Raw genomic sequence first — 24,120 nt, forward strand, 5'->3', positions numbered from 1 at the left:
GTACACTTTGAATATCTGAGGAACTAAAAAGGAACAAAATATGTGTGAAAGAATATGGCAGTCATGAGAAAGAATGTACAACATTATGCACTTTGAGTTTCTTTGTAGTTATACCTATCAGATAATAGTGCTTCGGACAAATTCCATCATATGGTATGAATTAAATAATATATTTAACTGTAAAAACTTACAGGCCAAATTTACAGTAAGAAAAGAGAAGGCATGCCAAAAAAAAAAAAAAAAGAAAGAAAAGAAAAGGCATATGTTGCTCAATTTATCATTGTTTCCACAGAAGAGCTAGAGACCTCTATTAAACTAACACAATGGATTTGTATTCACGGGGAGAGATATATTGCCTCCCTCTCCCATTTTATACAGTAAGTACAAAAGCAATCTTGTAAGTGGGAATATAGATTATTGAAGTGCTAGTTTGTATGGCTTCAAAGGTCACCTATTTCCAGGGATAATTTAGCAAAGCCAGCTCCCAAACACTCTAAGGTGATTACAAAGCATGTGAGAATTTCTGTTAAGTCTTTTTGTGTGTGTGATTTGAAGAGGGGACAAAGACTGGGAGACCATTCCTACAGAAAATGGGCTTGGGTGCAACTCTCCCCACTAAAAGAAGGGGATAGATAGTTCTGCCTCCAGGTGGCTTGTAATCCAGGTAATCTAAGTGAGTTTTAATCATTTTTGAACAATCCTTCTTTATGAGTAGTCCTTAAAGAAAGACTAAATAGGCCAGATTTAATAATCAATCATAGAAGTAAAATAATCTACCTAGATCTTAAAATATTTTAATATTAATAAGTAGCTCTTCTTTAGTATTTTCAGATACTTTATGTACTAATTCCTAGATAGGTAGCAACCAAGAAGTCCAGAAGTCAACACTCACTGGGCTAAGTATAAGATAGTTGATCAGAATTGTAAACAAAACAAAACAAAAACAGAATCAATACTCAGGTATTTTCCTTTTTAAGTAAACTTGGGAAACTTATCATGAAAATAAAAATGTTAAGAGATAAGAACATTTTTTAAAAATATTTTATTTATTTATTTGAGAGAGAGAGAATATGAGCAGGGGGAGGGGCAGAGGGAGAGAGAGAAGCAGACTCCCTGCTGAGTGCGGAGCCCAACTTGATCCCAGGACCCTGAGATCATAACCTGAGTCAAAGTCAGATGCTTACCCGACTTAGCCACAAAGCACCCCAAGAAATTTTTGAGTTGTAAAAATCTGGGCCTTCTCTGTCATAGTTACCAAAATTACAATATCAGTTAAGGCAAAATTTCTTACTATCCCAGAAATTGAAATGGATTGAGGTATAAGAAATTCAGGTAATAAAGTGATATGGCTTCAGGTTGCCAGAAAATGCAATATGCACCAACACCTGGATAATGAGATAATGTTTGGGAATTCAATAGTAAATATTTCATATACACCTAGATTTCATATATACCTAGATGTTGGTAAACCATGCAATTTCTGCCGTGTTATAATAGCACAGTGACCATTAAATGAAGATAATTGGGTGGGTGGTCTGTCTATGCAAATAAACCTGAGAGAGTCTTACAAAGTTTCCCATGACCTTAGAGTGATGAATGAGAGTTGACACTTTCTCACTGACCAATTGTTAGACCAGAAGTGGACTGTCAGGTTGAAGGGGCACCAGAGCAGGTACCCACTGTTGATTCTCAACTGGCCCTTATACTCATGGAGGGCAAAAAGAGACCAAAGAAAGCAGCAGGCTATTCCAGATTGGTAGGTGGCAGGTTTAACAAGCAAGGGAACTGACATATGAGGCTTTTCTTGAACAACAAAAAGCTGAGTAGATCTCCACACCTGCCTGCCAGAATTTTAAAAGTTTATACAGTCTCTAACTGTGTTCAGTCAGATATTTAATCCAGATGGTCTCAACAATACATTGTTCTCTCAAGGCTGTGGACAGATCATACATTCTAAGGATGGGGAGAAGGTTGAGGACCCTTCAGTTGCCTGGGTCTTGCTCAAGAATCAACTGGCAGTCACATCCTCTCAATGACCTCCTCCAACACCCACAAGGAAAACATAACTAGGTTGCAGAATAAAATATAGATGTTCAATGGATGTTCAGGTGGAGGAATGAGGACAACAAAATATTAAATGAGAAAAGTGGACATTACAGTCAAAAGCTAGCATGAATAGAAGTTATTTGAGGGATGCATGAAACTCCCTTCACTTTGTTGGCTCAATGCTAAATCTTCTTTCCCCACTGTACCCCCAAAATTCGATGCAGCCTGGGAACAATCTGGAATTAATTATATCACCCTGAATTGGCAATGATGAAGTCCCCAGAAACCAGAGAATTGGGGGCTTTCAATAGAAGGATTTGGGACCTGTAATAGAAAGGAGGCTTTCAATACCATATTCAGGGAATCAAACCATAGAAAGCACAATATAGAAGAGACAACAATATAATGTAAAGGAAAGATGTAGAATGACAGCCCAAATAATTAATCTATATGACTATCTAAAATATATCTTTAAAAACATATAATGTTTTAAAGTTCTGGAAATACATTAAGACACACATGCAAAAAGATCTACATACGTATATTAATCAGCTTTTAAAAAGAAAATGAAGAATTGTGATTTTTTTAAGATTTTATGATTTTTAATTAAAAAACAAATCAGAATTTAAAACAAAACCATCAACTATTATATAAAGCTCATTATGTTAAAAAATATGATATAGTTAATAATTGAAAAAAAAGATATTTGTATTTGTGTGTATCAGTATTTGACATCCCTTTAATAAATTCAATTTTTAAGCAAATTGACATAAGATTAAATATGCTTTGGAAATTGGGATCCAGATGGAAAACATAGTGAGTGGTCAACATAAAAAAAATCACTAATTTGGTAATAAATATGTGGAAGATCTTTAATAAAAAAAAAATGTGTTATATATGTAACACATATGTATGTCATCTATATTTTATATATAAATAAATATAGATAGATAAAATAGTCAAATATTTTATTATTTGAATAATTGGAGCAATGCATCCTATACTTGAATGAGGGAAATTAAGCATTCTTATGAAATCAATTCTTTTCTAATTGACTTATAAGCATAAAGCAATTATAGTCAAAGACCCAACAATATATATAAAATTGTTTAATATAACAGATTGGTGCACTTGCTCATTGCTATTGGCCTAGCTTATTGAAATCAATTTTACAGTACTTATTAAGAAACAGATTTTAATATTTTTCCAGCTTTATTGAGCTATGATTGACAAATAAGAATTGTATACACTTAAAGTATATAAAGTGATGTTTTTTTATACACAGACATTGTATATGATTATCACAGTCAAATTAATTAACATGTCTTATCACCTCACAGTTACCATTTTGCAAGTGTGTGGTGAGAACTCTTGAGATCTACTCTTAGCAAATTTCATGTTTTTGACATAGTAATTTTGGTCTCAAAATTTTGGATCTTCAGCAGCATTATAAAAATTTAATAAAATATAGTATGCTGATAAAATGACTCATTAGACATATTTAGTATGATAATTATAAAATCTCCCCTGGAAATGGGAATATTTGTGATATATTTATGATGGCTAAAATAAAAATGCAAATTATTTATGTATTTTATATATATGATGATTACAAATTTGGGAAAAATTATATACATGTAGAACATAATATCTGCTTATGAAAATAACTCAGAATAATGACATTATTTACATTATTTCCTCTCTATAGTTTTCTTATTCTCTTCTCTTCTTTATTCCTAAGATATGCATATGAAAATTGGTTAAGCCTATCAAAGTGAAGAATTTAACAGATAAACTATGTACATACATATGATATCTTAAAAAAATACATTTTTATATCAAATAAACCTTGCATATATCCAATACTTTTGACTATATTTTGGTTAGGTATAAAAAGGAAGATTTAACATTTCATTTTTTTTTTTATATTTAGGTAACTACATTTTATCAAAACATTCTTTAAGAATTAGCTAAGTTTTCATATAATAATAAAAGATAATAATTTAAAAATGTATATATTTTGAAATCTGTATGTCATATTTGTTTAGGTCACCTTTTGCAGTTATCTGTGTAAGACTATATTGCTGCTGATCATTAACTGTGAGAGAGAGCCAGATAGATAAATATTTGATGATTAATCACTTAATTTTAGTAATGCTGATGACTAGGTAGATTATTAAGTAAAAATAGTGAAATTTGGAAATACAAAATTACCATGAAAACATATTTGATTAATTATAAATTAGATATTTTGTGCATAATTGAGGAAGTACATGTCAGTATTTAAGAAGATAAGTGGCTAGATATATTCAAAGTAGTTATTTTCTAATTTTCTCAAATTTAACAAGATTGCTTTAGGCATGTCTAGGCAGCTACTTTACAAAACAAAGAAATTGAATAAACACCCACTAATAAGCAAGTTTTTATACCATCTCTAAAAAGCAGTGAAAGGAATGGGTGTTCTGTGTAGAAGCCGACTACTGACGTTTTATACACTAAATTTCTTCCAAACATTGATTTTTGTGGTGGTCACAGAGGTAATGCAAAACAAAGAAAGAAATTGTCAGAATAAATAGGTAGGAGGAACTTATATGGAAAGAGAAAATACTGTTACCTGGGGTAAAACTGAGCACTTTAACCTAAAATATACATAGCATTTATGTATACCAAAAAGGTTTTGCAGGTAATCACCCATTCCACTTTGCTTTGCCAAGATAAATATCAATGAAGATTATTAGAAACCTAGTATGCAATTGTAGAAATGCTTGACATCTGAGTACATGGCATTTAATTCCAAAATTTAAGTGCATAAATAACTCATACATTTCCAAAAGTATATATATATAGTAGGTAATCATCAAATTGCTCTATAAATTTGAAAATAACTCCCAAAATTATGTATTACATCATTCAGAATATAAATAAAATTTTGAGAGTTCCCACACATACACATAACACATAAAATTATCACTTTTAAAAGATTGAGTAGAAGTAAGTGATTTTTAGATTTAAGACAGCTAAATGTAATACCATTAGACAAATGAGATAAGACGAATGGAATTTAGAGGCAGGCTTACGAGTAATGGCTGGGACCCAACACGGCAGCACCCACGGTGCACAGCAGCTGTTCTTGTGGGCCAACACACTGTGGAGGGGAGTGTGTAGCTGCCTCTGCACCCTCCCCAAAGCCTTTTGGCCAGAATGCCAAAGCCAAGAAGAACACCCTCAAAAGAGGCCATTAGGAAATACCTCAAATACTGGAATTCACATCCATTCGCTGGCTGTTCACACAAAACCAGGTATATTCTTGCATTTGTGTTTTATATGTCAAAAGTTCAGAAATAACAGAAGTAAAGCCAATGAATCACTGAAGTAGTAAATAGTAAGAGTTTATTGCACACACATCAAAAAGACACTTTGCAAACCCAGAGCATTCCAACCCGAAACATGGAATGAGTCTCCAGGTATACTGTTATAAAGCAGTTTATCTCATGAGAAGGCAGTGACTGTTTATTCTTTACAGTGATTGGTTATAATATTAGACCTTTCTTAAATGATGGGGAATTGATTAGTTGTTACCTCATATCAATTTGGGAAACCAGTTTTTAAGTTTTGCTTGTGATTTCCTGAGGCATAAGCAAGAAATGACCCAGCTTGAGTTAGTTTTGCAAAATAAGCTAAATTAAGCTTTGTATGACTTAACTGGTTTTGTCTGTTTACAGAATCTTCAAGGCTGGTCTCCATTTGTTTTTTATTTTAACATATTGAAGGCACCGAGTGAAAGACATGTAAGGCTCTTGGAACTAAAATGGAAGCAGGAAACAGAGTTAGAGCGCATTGTTTCTTCTAAACAGGGTAGGAAATGAGCAAAGTAGGAATTTGTTTTCCAGCATTGTGTACCTAAGAATTTGAGTTAGAATAAAATGTAATTGAACAAACAATAAAAACTACATCAAACTTTAAAAAAAAGTACAAGTATAAACAGCTAGTAATTGTGGAAGACAACTCTGCTAAGTCCATTTTTATTCAATTTTATTATAATTCTTTGGGTTGTATTCTTTTTCTTATATACATATTGTTCTCCCCTTCCTTTACGTATATGGCTTACATATGTCAATTACCAAAATAACTGTCAATCCTGATAGAAGCTAAAAAAAATAAGTGATGACTATATAGTTTCCAAATCTATAAACTAATACAGCAATTTTGGTCCATATTAAGAATTAATTATTTGATTTATTTCTGGCTACCACATTTCATCACTACTTAAACTTTGAACTAATCTGCAGATGATTTACTTATTGTATGCATTATATTAATGATGCCCAGAGGTTAGGGAGACAGCTGCTGTGTAACCTACATTGGATAGAAATGGTTGTAATCACTTGACCAGATGGATATGAATAAAAGAACAATCTGGATAATCTTGGATGTGTAAAATCCAAAAGCACTGATGAATCCCATTAGGCACCCACTCCCAAACTACACAAACTCAACATTAAAATAAAATAGAGAAGACAAATATTTGGATCACACAGGAAGACTGATGAAGTCTTACCTCAGATTCATAGTTACTTAAGATAAAGTGTTAATTTTTGAACTAAATCATCTCATTACTGTGACACTTAGTATCTACATCAACTGAGAGAATAAAGGAAACAGAAAAATAATTTCCCATAATTAAATGAAGTTTTATTTTATACTCTAGCTTTTTTATGAATTCCTTTAGGTTAATTATAAGAAATAAGATCTTTTGTTTGTAAAAGATTTTATTTATTTATTTATTTGAGAGAGAGAGAGAATACAAGCAGAGGGAGGGAGACAAGGAAAAGCAGACTCCCTGCTGAGCAGGGAGCCTGACACAGGGCTCCATCCCAGGATCGTGAGATCATGGCTGACCTGAGCCAAAGGCAGCCACTTAACCAACTGAGTCACAGAGGCCTCCCAAGAAATAAGATCTTTTAAAGAGAATATGTATTATTTGATAGAAACAATGGAAATGCCCATCTTTTCAGAGCACAAATTTTGCTTTGCAGATGGCATCTAATCTCATTCATTGCTTACAAAAAGCACTATTATACAAATTATTAAATATCTATTTATAGCATATATAAATATATATATAGCAAATCAACAAATATTTGAGCCTTACAGGCTTATTATGTAAAAGAGATAATATGGAATGTGAATAGGTGATCAACTTCTATGAATGAGCTTATACTTTTATGGAAGAATAATGGGATAAAACAAGATTTTATAAATAATTTAGGGTATACTATTTCAAAATTATTAATAAATGTATCATATTTCTCCCTTTGAACTCATATTTTTATCTGGTTATAGAACTATCATTTATTTTTTGTATGCTATCATTTTGTCCATCTGCAATGGATTATTTTTTTTAGTTTACAAATGTGCTCAAATCTTTCCATTATTAAAAAAAAAATCTTCTTTTGGTATTCCTTTATCTACTTGGATAACTACTTATACTTAACAAAATTCTTTAAAAAGCATTGCCCTGTTTAAAAAAAAAAGAATATTACCTTGACTTTCTCATAATTCATTTCATGTATCTTTGCAATTTGAAATTCATTGTCATCATTAACAAAGACTATTTTCTCAGTGATTTTACAGTACCTCACAATTTTATTGACTCCGATGCTTTTATCACAGGCATAGCTCACCTTTTCTTTGAAAATTGCATGGCTTCTAAACGTAACCTCTTATGAATGACTCCTATCTATATTTGTCAGTACCATGTCAGATGCAAGTCATCGTAACTCAATTCTAATGAGCTTAAATATTGAAGAAAACAATTGGCTCATATAACTGAAAAGAACCTTTATGGATTCAGCCATGATTGGATTTAGTTGCTTAAATAATTCCATCAAAGGTCTGTTCCCCTCCTTCTGTAGGCTCTGCTTTATATTCCATTTTCATAAAATGTTTACCAATGCATTAGAAAATAAAACTACCAGCGCCACCAAGTTTACAGTATATGACTTTGAAATCCTGGGTAAGAGCAAACTGCTTTCCTAATGTATCTAGTAAAAGCTTTTGCCTAAATATATTGCATTTGGTAGGAGTGGCTTGGGTCCTATGTTTATCCTTGCAACAGTCCTGGCAACTGGTTTAAATAGAATGCTATATACTCTTTTGGTCAGCCCTTGACCACGTATCCACTTCAAAGGCCCGTAGGTCCCATCTGAACAACATGGAAAGAATTTGGGGGGGAAAAAAAGATCCACTAAAAACCTAAATGACTTTTTCCCTTAAAGAAGATCCTTTGATTCTAAATGCCTGATAGATATTTCTCCCCCAATGTCTTACCAGCATCTTAAATTAGTATGTCTAGAACAAAACTTAACTCTTCTCCAAAGGGCTCCTTTACATTCCACATTTCAGTTAATGTTGTGTGTTACTGAACGTCATCAATCACACCACATGCTCCTTCTCTTGCATTCTTCTACTTTGCCCAATCCTGAATCCTGAACATAAAATTTGTTCTCTCTTCTCATCCTTCCCACAGTCAACCCACGTCTAAGTCCTGCTGGGTCTGCTTCTAGGAATCTGACATTTCTGTATTTTGTCATGGCCCGTGGCATTCTGATTATGTAACAAGAAAAGGAACATAATTTTATCCCTTCCTCCTTTCTTGATTCTTCCAAAATTCTGTTCACCTAATTTTATCCAGAGTTACATTTTTAAACCCAAATTTAATCATGTTACTTCCCTACTTAAAACTTGTAAAGAACTTCCTATCTATCACCTATTCTTATCTGTCACCTATTCCTATGTATCACCTATTCCTATCACCCTTTTTGCTTGCCATGTCTTAAAAGTATTTGAAGTATCTGGTTTTAATTCCACCACTCCCTCTCATAACTGACCTGGCAGTCCACTCTTGGGCCATGCTTAGTCTTTTATTCTCAAATACACAATGCATTCTATTATTTCTAAGATCTCTGGGTTTCTCATATCCTGATTGTATGTCCTTCTTCTTATTCCCTAAGCATATTATGCCTCCTATATCATAACAATAAGAGTCAGTGTTTGAGTATGATCTTTGGAGTTTTACTCTAGGTTTCAATCCCAATCCCAACAATTTACAAGCTATTTAACTTGGTTCAAGTTTCAAAAAAATATTTTATGGTACATGTTTCTCATTTAAAAAAATATTCTTCACAAGTTTTGGAGGGTTTTTTTTTAGGATTAAATGAAATAACGTATATAAGGTGCTTAGGCTAGTGACTGCCACATAGTAAATAATCAGAAAGTATTTACTACTCAGTATTACCCTTTTGTGAGTTCTTTGAAAATGGGTTCAGTGTCTGTGGCTGTTATCCCAAGACTGACCATGGGCTTGGAATAGAATAAGAGGTCAAATCAATTCTCATTATATAAATATTAATGCCTTCCTTAATGCCATTGCTGTCAGCAGGTTAGCCACTCAGGCTTAAAATATAAGTGTCTTTGATTTCTTTTTCTTTTTTATGTTTCTTGCCATTCAAATAATCTAATTCCTCATATTTCTTCCATATGCATTTACTTGAATTTCTTCCAATATCCTCATTTCTGCGAAGGGTAATCTGTTAGGTCAGCATTGACTCTCATCTGTTCTATTGTCCCTAAATGAATTCCATATAGCAGTTTGTTTATTCCAACTTATGTAACAAAACAAAACAAAAAACCAGATCTACTTTCAAGAGCAAAAGCTATTATCATGGAATTTCTGTATCGAAAATCCTCAGCATATAAATCCCAAACCATTTATCATTCATTTAGTACCATCCATAACCTAGCTTTGTTCCATTTCTCAAATACTATCTTTTATTTCTTTAAATAATACCCCCAGTTCCAGACTCTTCTTTATACATGACTCAAAATTACCGGTAGTTTCTACTTCTCACTTTCTGTCCATACTACTTTCTCAGAAAGAAATGCTTCTTTCTCTTTTTTCCACTTATTCAAAACCTATCCATCCTACTAAAGCATGTACAAAATCTACATATTCCACAAAGCCTTTTATTTTATCAATTTTATCCTCACAATTTACCTAACTTATTTCTCTCATAAAGCACATAAAGTATATCTTGAATTTTAGGTATATGTGTACATGATTTATCTTTCTTTTTTTTTTTTTTTAGATTTTATTTATTTGTCAGAGAGAGAGAGAGCATGAACAGGGAGAGCAGCAGACAAAGGGAGAAGCAGGCTTCCTGCTGAGCAGGGAGCCCGATGTGGGGCTCGATCCCAGGACCCTGGGATCATGACCTGAGCTGAAGGCAGATGCCCAACTGACTGAGCCACCCAGGTGCCCCATGATTTATCTTTCTGACTTGAAAACTTATTCATACTCACATAGCCTCATTTTCTTCACCTGTGTGGCTCTTTATGTAAACTCTCAAATGCAATGCTCACAGTAGTATTTGTTGAGTAAGTATTCAAATTGCCATTTATAAATATTATTCCTTTTTTTTTAAAGATTTTATTTATTTGACAGAGAGAGAGAGCAAGCACAAGCAGGTGGAGCTGCAGGTAGAGGGAGAGGGAGAAGTAGACTCCCGGCTGAGCAGGGAGTGTGACACAGGACTCAATCCCAGGGATCCTGGGATCATGACCTGAGCCTAAGGCACATGCTTAACTGAGCCACCCAGGTGCCCCAATGTTATTCCTTTAATAAGGGACATCATAAGGAATGAGCCTGCTGCTGAGTCTACCAAAGTACATATTATTGACCATCCTGACCTATTACATTTAGTTTAAAAATAATATTAGACAAAGATATTGTTAGTTTTTTCTAAAATTCAACACCTATGTAGAAAACTAAATGTATAACTATTTTTAATGTGTTCCATAGTCCATATTATATATTACAGATACACATGTATCATATATTAATAGGTATTATATATTTTATAGTCTTGGGTAAAAGCACAGAGGTGTTACTCATAAAAGTAACCTTAAATCCTTGCCAAATTATGAAATAGTTATAGAATATCAGAAATTTGTTTCACCTTCTCTAAGATTTAGTTTCCTTTTATCTAATATAGGTAAAATTGCATCTCTATGATCTATATCACAGTATTTTTTACAAAAGTCAAATGAAATTTTAGAAGATCCACAGACAATTTTGCAGCAAAATCAACAGTATTGAATGTGCCCATTTTTTTTATATTTAATTTTTATTTAAATTTATATTTAGGGCATGTTACTACATTATTAATATTCTTTAAACATTTCCTGGTGGATTCTAATATGAGCTCTTGGGCAAGGAGAGCATTTTTGAACATTCTGAACTGGTCTGGACACTATATTTCCCATTCCTTGAAAAAGATTTGACTTGCTCAGAAACCTTCTAAAGAACGAATGTGCCCATTTTTAAGGCATTGTAAAAGCACTACACGATTTATTAAATTAGTCACTTGAACAATTTATTTAATACTGTATTATTACTTTGCACTGAATCCAAATATCAGCTGACATCCATTTTATATTAAGTATGCCTGGGATGATTTTATCCTAAGCTGTATTTAACAAAATCGTTAGTGCATGAATAACACAAAAATGTCAAAAAATATTAAAATCCCTTTTCCAGTTTTTGATATTGGCAAAATATATCATAGGAAGATAGGAAAGTGCTTTTATAATACTTAATGATTACTCTGAGCAAATCAAATACTGGGTCAGATTGAACTTTTAACCCATACTAACTGCGATCATCTTGTGCTGAAGAAAATTAGTGGTTCATTATGGCTTACAAGCCATTATTTCAAAGCTAAGAGTTTCCTGTAATTTTGCATATATTGCTTTTACTGAATATGTTGAAGGCCCTTAAAGACTAGAATATGCCACATTTGATCATAAAAGAAATGAGAATGTAATAATCTCTAATGACAAGAAAAGCCAATTATGCCAGTTTTGCATTACCTTTTTATTCAGTTTTTAAAATTTCTTCTATTGCTTTTTTAATATGCAGTTTTATTCTTTATTCATTCCCATCCCATTCCTCTCTTTTGTTTAGTTTTTCTCTCTCTCTCTTGACCCATTGTGTTAAGTCTTGCAGAAGATAATTTGTCATCACTGCCACAATGAATCCAATTTTCCTTAACCCAGACCTAGCCATGGTTTGCTATATTGCAAAGGAAACTACCTGAAAGGCTAATAAGGGGCACTATATGAGAAGTGTGACTGGATTGTTGCAACTTTAATTAGATCAGTCAAAATTCTTGGTGAATACTGTTCAGAGAAGTATTCTTTGGTAGAGGAAATTGTATTCCTAAAAAAAATCTGTTTTTCAAAAACACAATCCCATTACTGCTAAATATAAAAGCAGAGTTCAAAGCATGCAACCAATTGAGTTGGACTTTTCCTACCATATTTTTTAAAATTACCAAGGCCAAGTATTCTGCATCTTTTCTCAGATATCCATTCTAGTATCGATTACACTTCTAGAATTACCTTTTCTTCTACTTAGATAATGTATGTCTATGTAATTATGGAAAATAAAAATAGATTGAAAACCTATTTTAAAATCTATTATTGAAAACCACTACATAATTCTGGTATAGGATTTTATAATTTAATGATCATTTTCATATTAGTTATTTTAGGAAATCCTCCTAACAGAACTTAGAGTGATTTAAAAATAATGCCTATTCCTAATTCTGGTGTAGAAAATAATGTAAAACTATTGGAACCAAACTATGGAGAGTCAAAGAACAATCTGGTTAATAGGTATTTACATAAAATTTAGTTGAAGAAATACAGGAGCACTTGGATTTAGTATCTGTGTTTAATGTTTACACACCTGTTTCTTAAAAAGAAAAGTCATTGGCAAGAGCTCTCATTCAAACACCCAGGCATTTGCAACATTAATGAATTAATCTTTTTATAACTCTTTTCTCTACAAGTTTCTTTTAATAATCAAATGCCCTTTTTATAAAGGCAAATATATTCTTAATTCTCTTAGGTCATTTTATGTTATGCTTACTGTTTAATGGATTTTTTGCTAATATTCCACTTGTAGTTCATTCTTTGTGATTTTTTTGGTTTTTTTCATGATTACAATGTATTGTTTTTCTTATAAATAGAACTTGCATAATCCTCATTCATTTTAGATAACGTCTACTAATTTTATATTATAACTAATGATATAGTTTGTTTAGTTTTTTCCCTTCTCCATTGTGAAGTACAGAGAGAATATGAAGGACAAAAAAGAAATATGCAGAACTTCAGTGGTGTATGTAATAACATTTAATGGAAAGTATGTTGAATTAGAGTCCCAGAGGGAGAAGCAAGTCAGAATAGGGTGTTAAATGATTTAATTAAAAAGTAACTAAACCTTTCTAAATGTTTTGAAAAATAGTAATTCAGAAATGTAGGAAGCTCAATGAACCCCAAAGAGGATAAACACAAAGTAAATATTCTGGGGCATATCATGGCCAAGTTGTTGAAAACAAATATAAAGAAAAATTCTCAAAAACAGCTGGTGGAGGTACATATTACATGTTGGGGACAAGAATACAAATAACCACAGATTTCTCACCAAAACCAGTGAGAGCCTATAAAGTGGTAAAAGAATATAATGAAGACAACAAGGAGGAGAAGGAAGAGGAAAAGTTTATTATTCTGGAATACTATAACTACTGAAAACTATCCTTCAGAAATGAAAGAAAAATAAAGACATTTTCAGATATATAGAAGTTGAGAGAATTCATCAACAAGAGGACTACAATTCAAAAATGCTAAAGGAAATGCTTAAGGCTTAAATACAATGACATTAGAGTGAAACTCAAATTTACAAAAAAAAAAAAAAAAGAAAACAGAGTATGTCAAATATGTGGGTAAATATAATAAATGAGTTTTACATTTCTTAATTTATTCAAAATAGAATTATGTTAAAGAACAGACAATTTTATGGAAACCAAAATTAAAAACACAGTAGCATTTATAATCACTCAAAAAATTAAACACTTTGTTATATACTAAACAAAATATGTATAAGACCTGTATGCTGAAATTTACAAAATGCCAATGAAAGAAATCAAGAAGAATGAAATATGTGTAGAGACATACCTTGTTTGTGGATTGGAAGTCTCAGTATAATAAAGATGTCAAATCCCTCCAAATAGATCTATAAGTTGATTGCAATTTTATAAAAATCCCAAGTTTTTTTTTTCCCCAACATTTATTCTGACATCTATGGAAATGCAGAGGGTCAAAAACAGAGAAATAATTTGGGAAGAAATGTAAGAAGTGAGAGGAATCACTCCATCTGAATAATTAACAAGACCTAACGAGTTTACTAAATAGCTACAGCAACCAAGGGAGTGTGGTATTGGCAGAGGGGTAAACACAGAGATCAGTGGAATAGACTAGAGAACCCATAAGTAGACCACACAACTGACCTTTGACAAAGATGCAGTAGCAATTCAAGGATAGTCTTTCAACAAATGGTGCTGGAGCACTTAGGGTGGGCACCAAAATAAAATAAGAAGGGAGAGGTGATAACTCGGACATTGTAAAAGTTAAAAACTCCACAAAGGACTCTGTGAAAAGGATGCAAAAATAAGCTGCATAATGGAGCAAATTATTTGTCACACATTTGACAGACTTTGATCTAGATCACAAAAAGAATTCTCAAAACTGAATAGTAAAAAACAAACTATCCAGTTGGAAAATGGGAAAATAGTTGAACAGACATTTCACCAAAGTTATATAGATGGCAAATAAGCACATTAAAGGATATTCAATGTAATTAGCCATAAGGAAAATGAAAGTGAAATCACAGTAAAATATCACCACGCTAATCAGCATGGCTTGAATGAATGAATCAATCAATCAATTAATAAACAGTGATGACACCAAATACTAGTGAGAGCTCAGAGAAACTGGACTATTCATATATAATTGGTAGGGAAGTAAAATGTTAGTTACTTTAGAAAAGATCACGGGAGTTTCTTACAAAACTAAATATGTGCTTACCATTGTACTCTTGGATATTTATCTCTCAGAAATGAAAACTTATTTTCATACAAAAACCTGTATGTGAATATTATTTATTCATAATTTGAAAAACCTGAAAACAATCCAAATATCCTTTGATGGGGGAAAAAACAAGATAATAGCACAATCTACTATAGAATACTACTCAGAATTAAAAAGGGACACAATCAATATTTGTGACAACTTGGATAGGTCTCAAGGGTATCATCCTGAGTAGAAATGTCAGTATAAAAAAGTTGCATACTATACATGTCCACTTATATAAAATGCATGAAATGACAAAAGTATGGATATGGAGAACAGGTTGTTGGTTGACAGGTAGTATGGAGTTAGGGAAGGAAGGAATAGCGAGGATGTTAAGAGCAGTAACATTAAGGATCTTTGTAATGTAATTGTTCTATGACTTGACTATGGTGGTAGTCATATAAATCAATACATGTAATAAACTATATAGAACTAAATATAAACATACAACACTTAACACATAAGTGTGTGAAAAACTGGTAAAATCGTAAAAAATTCAATAGATTTTATTAATGTCAATTTCCTGGTTTTGATATAGTTGTGGGAGATGATATCTTCGGGGAAAACTAAATGAAGTGTTTATATTATATTTCTTTATTATTTCTTACAACCCTATGTGAATCTGCAATTATCTCAAAGAGCTGAAAATATATGAATGGACTAAATACTCTAAAGGCTAAAACTGTGAGAAGATAAAAAAGCAAGACCCAACCGAATGCTGTCCACAAGGAACAAACTTTAAATAAAGTGATGCTGAGAGGAAAAGATATAGCTTGTTAATGTGTAAAAAAAAGATAAGCAACAGTCATCACCAAACAGTGGCTTAAAGACCAGAGATAAAGAGCAATATAACATGAGCAATATTACATGATGATTCATTAATAAAACAGGAATGTAATTGTGAATGTACTTAAAGAACTTCCAAATAGATGAAATGAGAACTGACAGAAATAAAGGGAAATATAAAACAAATCCAAATTATAGTTGGTAAATTTTAGAAGTCAACCTCATTGTCATTCAGTTTATAAACAATAAATGCACATATTTTGTGTGTAGTTTAATGAATTTCACAAATGAATGTTGTCATATTACTATCACTCCATCAAAATATAGCACTTTGTTACCCAAGAAAATTTCGTCATGCCACTTTGTTGTAGATCTCTACACATCAGCTCAGAAAACAACCAATATTCTATATTTTACTACAGATTTGTAGACTGTTCTGAATGATACTATAATTGGGATAATTTAGTATTTTTTGGCATTTTTGTTCAGCATATTACTTTTGGGATTCATTCTTTGTATTGATGAGTACAATTCCCCAGTATAAATATAATGCGGTTTGTTTATTCTTTCACCTGTTAAGTACAACTCAGATTGTTTGCAAAATATTTAGAGTAGCAAAACAATATTGAAAAAAAAGAACAAAGTTGCAGAGTTTACATTACCTGTTTTAAAAACTTAGCAGAAAATTACAGTCATCAGGAAAGTATAAAGGCATTGGGATTTTAAAAGAAATAGATCAGTATAGAGTCCAGAAATAGGTGCCAAAAAAAATTCAATGAAGAAAAAAAGTCTTTTCAAAAAATGTTGCTGGAATTTCAGTCATAACTGGAAGCAATGATTTGAAATGGATCAATTTATTATACATAAATCTAAGAAAAATAAAGCTGCTATAAGAAAACAAAGGAGAATACCATTGCAACTTTGACATAAGATCCCATAGAACAATTGAAACACTAGCCATAAAAGAAAAATTAATAAATTAAACCTCATGAAAATTGGTAACTTCTCCTCATTAAAAACACTGTTAAGGAAAAAATTTTGCAAACCACAGACTAAGAGAAAATATGATACATATTTCTGACAAAGAGCTTGTATCTATATACATGAACTCTTACAACTCAATACAAAAAAAAAAAAATCAAGCTATTTAATAGAAAATTAAGAATGTACACACTTGAAAACACTTCCAAAAAAGGATACATGAAAGACCAGTTAGCACACAAAATAATGCCCAAAAATAGTCATCTAGAAAGTGCAATGTAAAAGCACAACAATTTACGACTTCACATCACTAGAATAATTTAAATTTAAAATATCAAAACCATCCAATTTTGGCAAAGATGGGGAGTCACATGAACTCTGCTATGTTTCTGATGGAAATGTAAATGATGCAACTGCTCTGGAGAACTGCTTAGCAGTTTCTTATAAAAGCAAGAATTCATCTACCCTTGGCCTAAGAGCTCTACTCCTAAGTACTACCAAAGAGAAATAAAAATGTGTATCAACAAAAATCCTGTACAAGAATGTGCCATAGCAGCTTTTTTACATATCAACAAAAAACTGGAAATAATCCAAATGATTTTGACAGAGAACAGGTCCACAGATTGTGGTATTTTTATAACATGGAATACTACTGAACAATAAAGAGAACCATTGATCCATTAAATAACATGGTTGGATCTCAAAAGCATGTGAATGAAAAAAGTGCAAAATAGCACATACATTATGATTCCATTTATATTAAGTTATCAAATTGCAAAAAAAAAGATGAAATTTATTGAGCTAGTCACTGGAGGAGGGTTTTTGAAGTAGAATGAGAGGATTTTCTATAGTGACATAAATTTCTCTACCTTGATTGTGTTGGGTTGATTGGGTTACATGGGTGTATGCATTTCTCAAAATTCATAAAACTATACACTTCTGTCCATTTCACTATGTTTAGTCATACTTTAAAAAGGAAAAAAATAGTTGATAGAAATTATGTTACTATATAAGAGAGTGAGAGAGGGCAATTTCACTGGAATAGTGAGGAGGGCAAAAGAATGTAAATTGGTAGAGTCCAAAAGGAAAATTAAATCCAGAGTTAAAACAGGAAGAAATGTGTATAATTGAAGCATTAACTACTGAGAAAATATATGTAACTTCGGCTATTTTCCATTAGGATAGATATTAAATATATTAGTTGGTTTGTTTGCAAGGTCTGAGTTTTAGGCATGATTACATGAGAATAAATAAATATAATGCATGATTAGGAAATCAGGATAGCACTATTAGATTTCTGTAATCTGGTGTTTTAAGAAAACTTTTGCCTCGCAAATTATATTGTACAATCACAGTCTACTTTAGTGCCTACAGCATACTGATATTGTGGTGGAATTCATTTTAAACTTAAATATACCACCTAATATAAAGCTTTTGAAGGTTGTTCTAAAGAAATACACATATTCTTATATTTTTACTGAAAAGTATATGCACATTCTATTTTTAATCTACCAGTTTTTATTTGGATTTATAAATCATAGTGTATCATAACCATGGCGTTTCGTAAACATATAATTTTCTTTCGAAGGCAAAATCAATTACTCCCGGAACTGGAAACAGTGAAACAAAAGTAGATATTTATTTCTATGCCTGGGTTTGCTCTTTAATTTTATGTTTCTTTTTAAATAAACTCACTCTAATTGATGATTACTTTCTGCTTGTAAGCTGTGAGATACAATTTGTTTTTAATCTAGCCAATTTTAAAAATATGAACAAAAATATAATTGTTGCCAAATACAAAGTAAAATGAACATTCATAGACAGTTTGCAGGTGATATAACAATGTATAATGTGATTTTTAAATGCTCATATTCCTTGAATTGGCAATTACACAAAAGCAGGGAAAATAAGCAGTTAGCAAGACTATAGTATAATTTTAATTTAGTAACAATGCACCTGTTAAAGTAATTACTTAAAATACATGGCATGGAGTCTTTAACTGCCTTTGAATATACCTTATTTTGTTCAAGAAACATCATATAAACTTTCCTCTTTGTTTTTACATAATTGTTTTACATATTTGAATGTGCATTATCAGTTGTCTTCATGGGTCAAGGATGTTGTACAGGGAGGGAGGAAAATCTAATAGAAACTATTGGGATGTTGCACAGAACTCTTCCTTGATGTGGGGAAGAGCACTTTGCAAAGAAACCCAGCACTTCAGGGAGAAAAAGAGATTCCAAATAGTCTCCCAATGAGGAAAAGCTCAGTGAGAAAGTCCTGCATGGTTCTGCCTAAATTCTTCTCTCAGTATAGAAAATGCCCCTAAAACAGAATCTACAAGGAAGATAGAATGAGTGTGGGATAAAGACCAGATGACAACACAAGGTCCTAGAACAGGGCACACAAACTGGCATCAAGGTGCACTGATGAGTGGTGAGAAGTTTTCATAATACCCTGGGTCATTTAGACTTTAGTTAGTCTTGGTTTAGTGTTTAGTCCTGGACTGACCCTTTCTGAACTCTATGAGCAGTAGGACTTCCTGCAGTCTTCAGGGAGTGGTGCTCCAGAGAGAAATGTAGGATGAACTGCTAATGAAGGGCAACTGGGAAAAAAAAGATTAAATGTAAACAAATATGTTAATATCTACGTGCAGTTATATTTGTATAGAAAATCCAAAATGACAAAAATAGCAATAGTCCAAATTTTCCATGCTTCCTGTTGTAATGCTTTCAAACTGTGTTATTATGTTATTTCTTCCATGAATATATTGTTTGCTTCTCAGCTTCAAATAAAACTCTTCTCTCCTTAAGCATATCTTTCCCATCCATTTGAAAGCCATTAAAAGATAGGCTTAATGCCTTTCTTGATTGCCAAAGACATTTCTAGAACATATGTTTTCTCTCTGTCACAAGGTATCCCTACATTTAGCCTTCCCAGTGAGTAATGATACTCATTATATAATTTGCCACCCTCCTTGACACAGTGACTTATTTACTAGCCTTATGTTAATTTTTAGTTTAATTCCATATTTTTTCTATTTTTTGGTATGTTGATAATCCAATCATGATCTTTAGGTGGTTAATATTTATTTTTTTTATTAAAGATTTTATTTATTTATTTGACAGAGAGAGACACAGTGAGAGGGAACACAAGCAGGGGGAGTGGGAGAGGGAGAAGCAGGCTTCCCGCGGAGCAGGGAACCTGATGCGGGGCTTGATCCTGAGATCATGACCTGAGCTAAAGGCAGACGCTTAACGACTGAGCCATCCAGGCGCCCCAGTTGGTTAATATTTAAAGAAGTAGTGATAGTAGAGTGGGACAAAATGTGAATGGCATAAAGAGATCAACAGTATTTTCAGATGGAACATTTGATTCAAACTATGGCTGCAATTTGCACAACTTTGCTCCATTTCTGGAACTGACACTATCTTTTCAGGCTACTCAATGCATTTTCTTGAAAAGGGTCATAGCTGATGACTGGACATTAGGCTGGTCTGTGCTTCTGTGACTTCACAGCATTCTTTTTACCTAGCTATTTCTCATTGTGGAATATTGTCTTTCTTGGTGGTTTTAGAGAACATCTTTTCCAAACCTCTTTGAAGTTTATTGAAGTCTGTATGACATAAGACTCTTTTAAGCAGCTAATTTACAGAATTGAACCTTACACTTGTCTATGTAAAGGGAAATTTTAACAGCATTTTAACAAGTCATTTATTTTTAAAAAGTATTGAAAAATACAGTTCAAGTAATCAGGAAAACAAACCAACATCATGACTGTGTTTATAACTCTATCAGTATTACAATGTGTTGTAAATATTTATAGAACTATAGAACTGGGTTAGCAACTTTACAAAACAAAAAGCAAATAGGAGGTAGGGAGTACAGGAAAGAATTAAATATTTCAATTGTTAACTTCCTTTAAGTATGGAAAACTAATGGATTCATATAAATCTAAAACTAAGAAAATACATAAATAAACAAGATAAACAACTACATTTTCACATTCGTTTCTAAATATTTTTTTCTATATCTGATATTTTTTTCATCCTGAATGTGCCTTACAGTTTAAGGAAATCAAAGCAAAAAGCTGAACAAAATCTGTGCATGTAGTATATATTTAAAATATTTTAGGTGTTAGAATGTTTTCCACCCTATGAGCAGTAACACATTGAGTTTGGAAATCAGTTTACTGCATCATAATCAGAAGGTTTAAAGAATGAAATAGAAGAAAATAAAATATGCCCAAGACGTAAGGGTGTTTAGTAAAACTTTTGTATGTATGTACTATATTAATACGTAAAAGATGTCTCTTAGGTGTGGCTCCTTTGGGGTCAATATGCACTGAAAGTATTATTTATATACTTATATTATTGACAAATATATAGATATATTTAAATTAATTTCACCCACTATGAGTTAAGATACATATGAGTAGAAATTAATTTCCACTTTAGATCTTGAGTAAAGTGTTTACAAGACCACTGGCAGTGTAAAAATTGCCATCTGTTGTTAAGGAACAGTATAAATGCCCCTAGTCTAGTAATTATATTTATTCACGTCTTAATTCATTCCTAAACATTCACTCATCATTCTATAACCTATCAATACTTACGGTGTAAACTTCCCTACTCATGAAGTCTTTCATAGCCTACACATGAAGTATATTCATAGACAAAAGCAAACCTTATATAAGCTTTATCATGCACACCTATGCTTAAATTTTCCTTTGATTAAAATAATATACATCCAGCACAGTAAGTAAAATACTTGTATAATAAGTATTTTTATGTATAAAACAATTCAACTTAAAGTTTTCTTCATCTACTATGGGAGCTTTGCGCAGTGGCAGTATCGTAGCCAATGAGGTTTATCCGAGGCCGATTATTGCTAATTGAAAACTTTTCATCTACTATGGGGATACAATGATGAATAAGCTACAGTCTACAGGCTTACCATGGACTGAATCACTTGTGTTCTCAGGTCCCTAAAATGTAAAATATGATGAAATAAATCTGATGAAAATTCAATCTGAATACTATGTGGATGTAGAAGAGGAATCACTTAATACTTCTCATGAGAATAGAAGATCCATGATCTTGTTTTGTTAGCTATGTTCACTAGCAAACTGAATTAAACCATTTACAGCCACCTAATGAACCTAAACAAATCAAAAACATTTTCTAGATTAAGGACTATTTAATAACTGTAATGTTATTTGGAGACCTGCATTTAGCTAATACTAATAAGGCATTTTAATTATGATAATAACACAAGCGTGTAGTAAATAAATTCAAAGAATGACTTAGGATTCAAGCTATGCTAATACTTAATTCTATGTCCTTAGGCAAATAAACTTCACTTTACCCTGATTTTCTCATGTGTAAATTGGACTGTCAATTAGTAATTTTTGTTTTGCTTTGTATTTATGCCTTCTAAAGAAAGGCTTTCATGCTGTCCACTTTTTAATATTTAATTCTACACTAACTTTTATGATTTTTAACTTAATTTTTTGATTATTTATGATGGCTTTTGTTTTAAGAATTAAATTGAACCTTCAGATTTGATATTTTCCAAATGACTGCTTTATATTCCAAATACCTCTAGAAAATCCAACAATTTTTGAGGCAGTTCTTTCATGATATCCTGAATTTCCATGTGCTTTGGAATAAAATCTTATTTGTTCTGTCTACATATTCCTTATCTTCATCATTTTAACTTTAAAATAATGGATAAATTAGTACCATCTCTTTATATTTTATATATATTTTTTCTGACAAATATTATATATTAATTTTTCTATATTATATGTTGATATTATTTGTGAAGTTTACCCTAAATAGGCTGCTGGCATTAATTACTATAACTTTAATTTTATAGAATATTTAAGGAAGATTTAACATCTGAAAAAATACTTTGTCTCCCTAGCCATAAAAAAAAACAAGAGAACATTTTTTTTACATCCTTCCCATTTTATACATTTCTTACTATTTTATACATTTGGTTTTTCCTTAGAATTTTATTATTTGTGTTTCTTTCATAAATCGTATATTGTATTCCTTTCTAGTTTCTAAATATTTTTGTTTTTATATTGGGAATTTATTGATTGCTTTTTCTTAGGCTCCTATCTGATTACTATTCTGGGTATTCTCATTGTGTCTTTAAATTTACAAATAAAACATATCAAACCATACCAAAGATCTTATAAGAAAGAGCAAATGTCTTCCCTGTCCAAACTAGCCACCTGGTTTCACTCCTGATAAGAATATATAATGATTTTATTTCTGTTTTTAGTTCTGATCATAACTTCCTTTACATCTTTAAATAAAATGTCACCACATAGTATCCACTGATTTTTCACGTCTGAACTCCTAGCAGAGTTTCATCACTGTTTTCTTTCCTTTTTTTGTTAACTCTGTATTTCTAAAGAGCTATTGATATATTTTTTTAATTTTTGTCCCATCAGCTATAGATAAATGAACTTTTAGATTTTCTTACAATATTAAACTATTAGAGTCATTTCACACTTAATTCTATCTCTTGTCTACTTTTCTTCTCTCTCTCTAGCTTTGTTAATTCTACAAATTGTCAGGATTAATATCAGTTAAACCATTGACTTATTTTCTTTGTCTAAAAGTTGGCAGCCAAAAAATAGTGAACATTTTACATTATTCATGACTATAAAAAGAGTTTTGCATTGTGAGGCAAATTTTATGGGAAAAAGAATACTATTTTCTATATTCCAGATATGCCAAGAAGTCAGCCTGACTGACCCTAATTCATGGAAGATAATATGCTCTTTCCTGAACTTTTTTTTCTCTTTGGACTTGGTATTCAGGATTATAAATTTAGAAAACATAAACTAAAAACAAAACAACAACAAAAAAAACCCACGTCTTTATTCATCAGTTCTGTGTAGACCAGAGTGTTCCCTTTTCTTCTGAAGACTTAAGTCATTCTCCAGCTCTAAAAACGTTCCTTTATTAGTTTATGTCCCTCCTTTTTGCCTTTTTTTCTCTTTCTGAAACTTTTATTATTTGTTTTTAGATACCCTGACTTTAGCTTAGCATTTGCTTTGTATTTTGAGATTTTTTTTTCCTTTGGATCTTATGGTCAAATAATTTATATCCCAGCAGGGACTATCATAATTTTATTATGTATACTTTATTCTTTAAAAATATTGGGTTATATTCCAGAAAAAACTTTATTGTTCTATCTCAATTTTTTTTAAAGATTTTATTTATTTATTTGACAGAGAGAGACACAGTGAGAGAG

General features: G+C 31.7%; 1 pseudogene; it reads left to right on the forward strand.

Moving 5' to 3' along the window:
- Positions 1 to 21,679: 21,679 nt before the first annotated feature.
- On the forward strand, positions 21,680 to 21,763 carry LOC116639624 (annotated as a pseudogene).
- The last annotated feature ends 2,357 nt before the right edge of the window (positions 21,764 to 24,120 follow it).

The sequence above is a fragment of the Phoca vitulina genome, unplaced genomic scaffold, assembly GCF_004348235.1.
Source record: "Phoca vitulina isolate PV1807 unplaced genomic scaffold, GSC_HSeal_1.0 scaffold18, whole genome shotgun sequence".
NCBI lineage: Eukaryota > Metazoa > Chordata > Mammalia > Carnivora > Phocidae > Phoca > Phoca vitulina.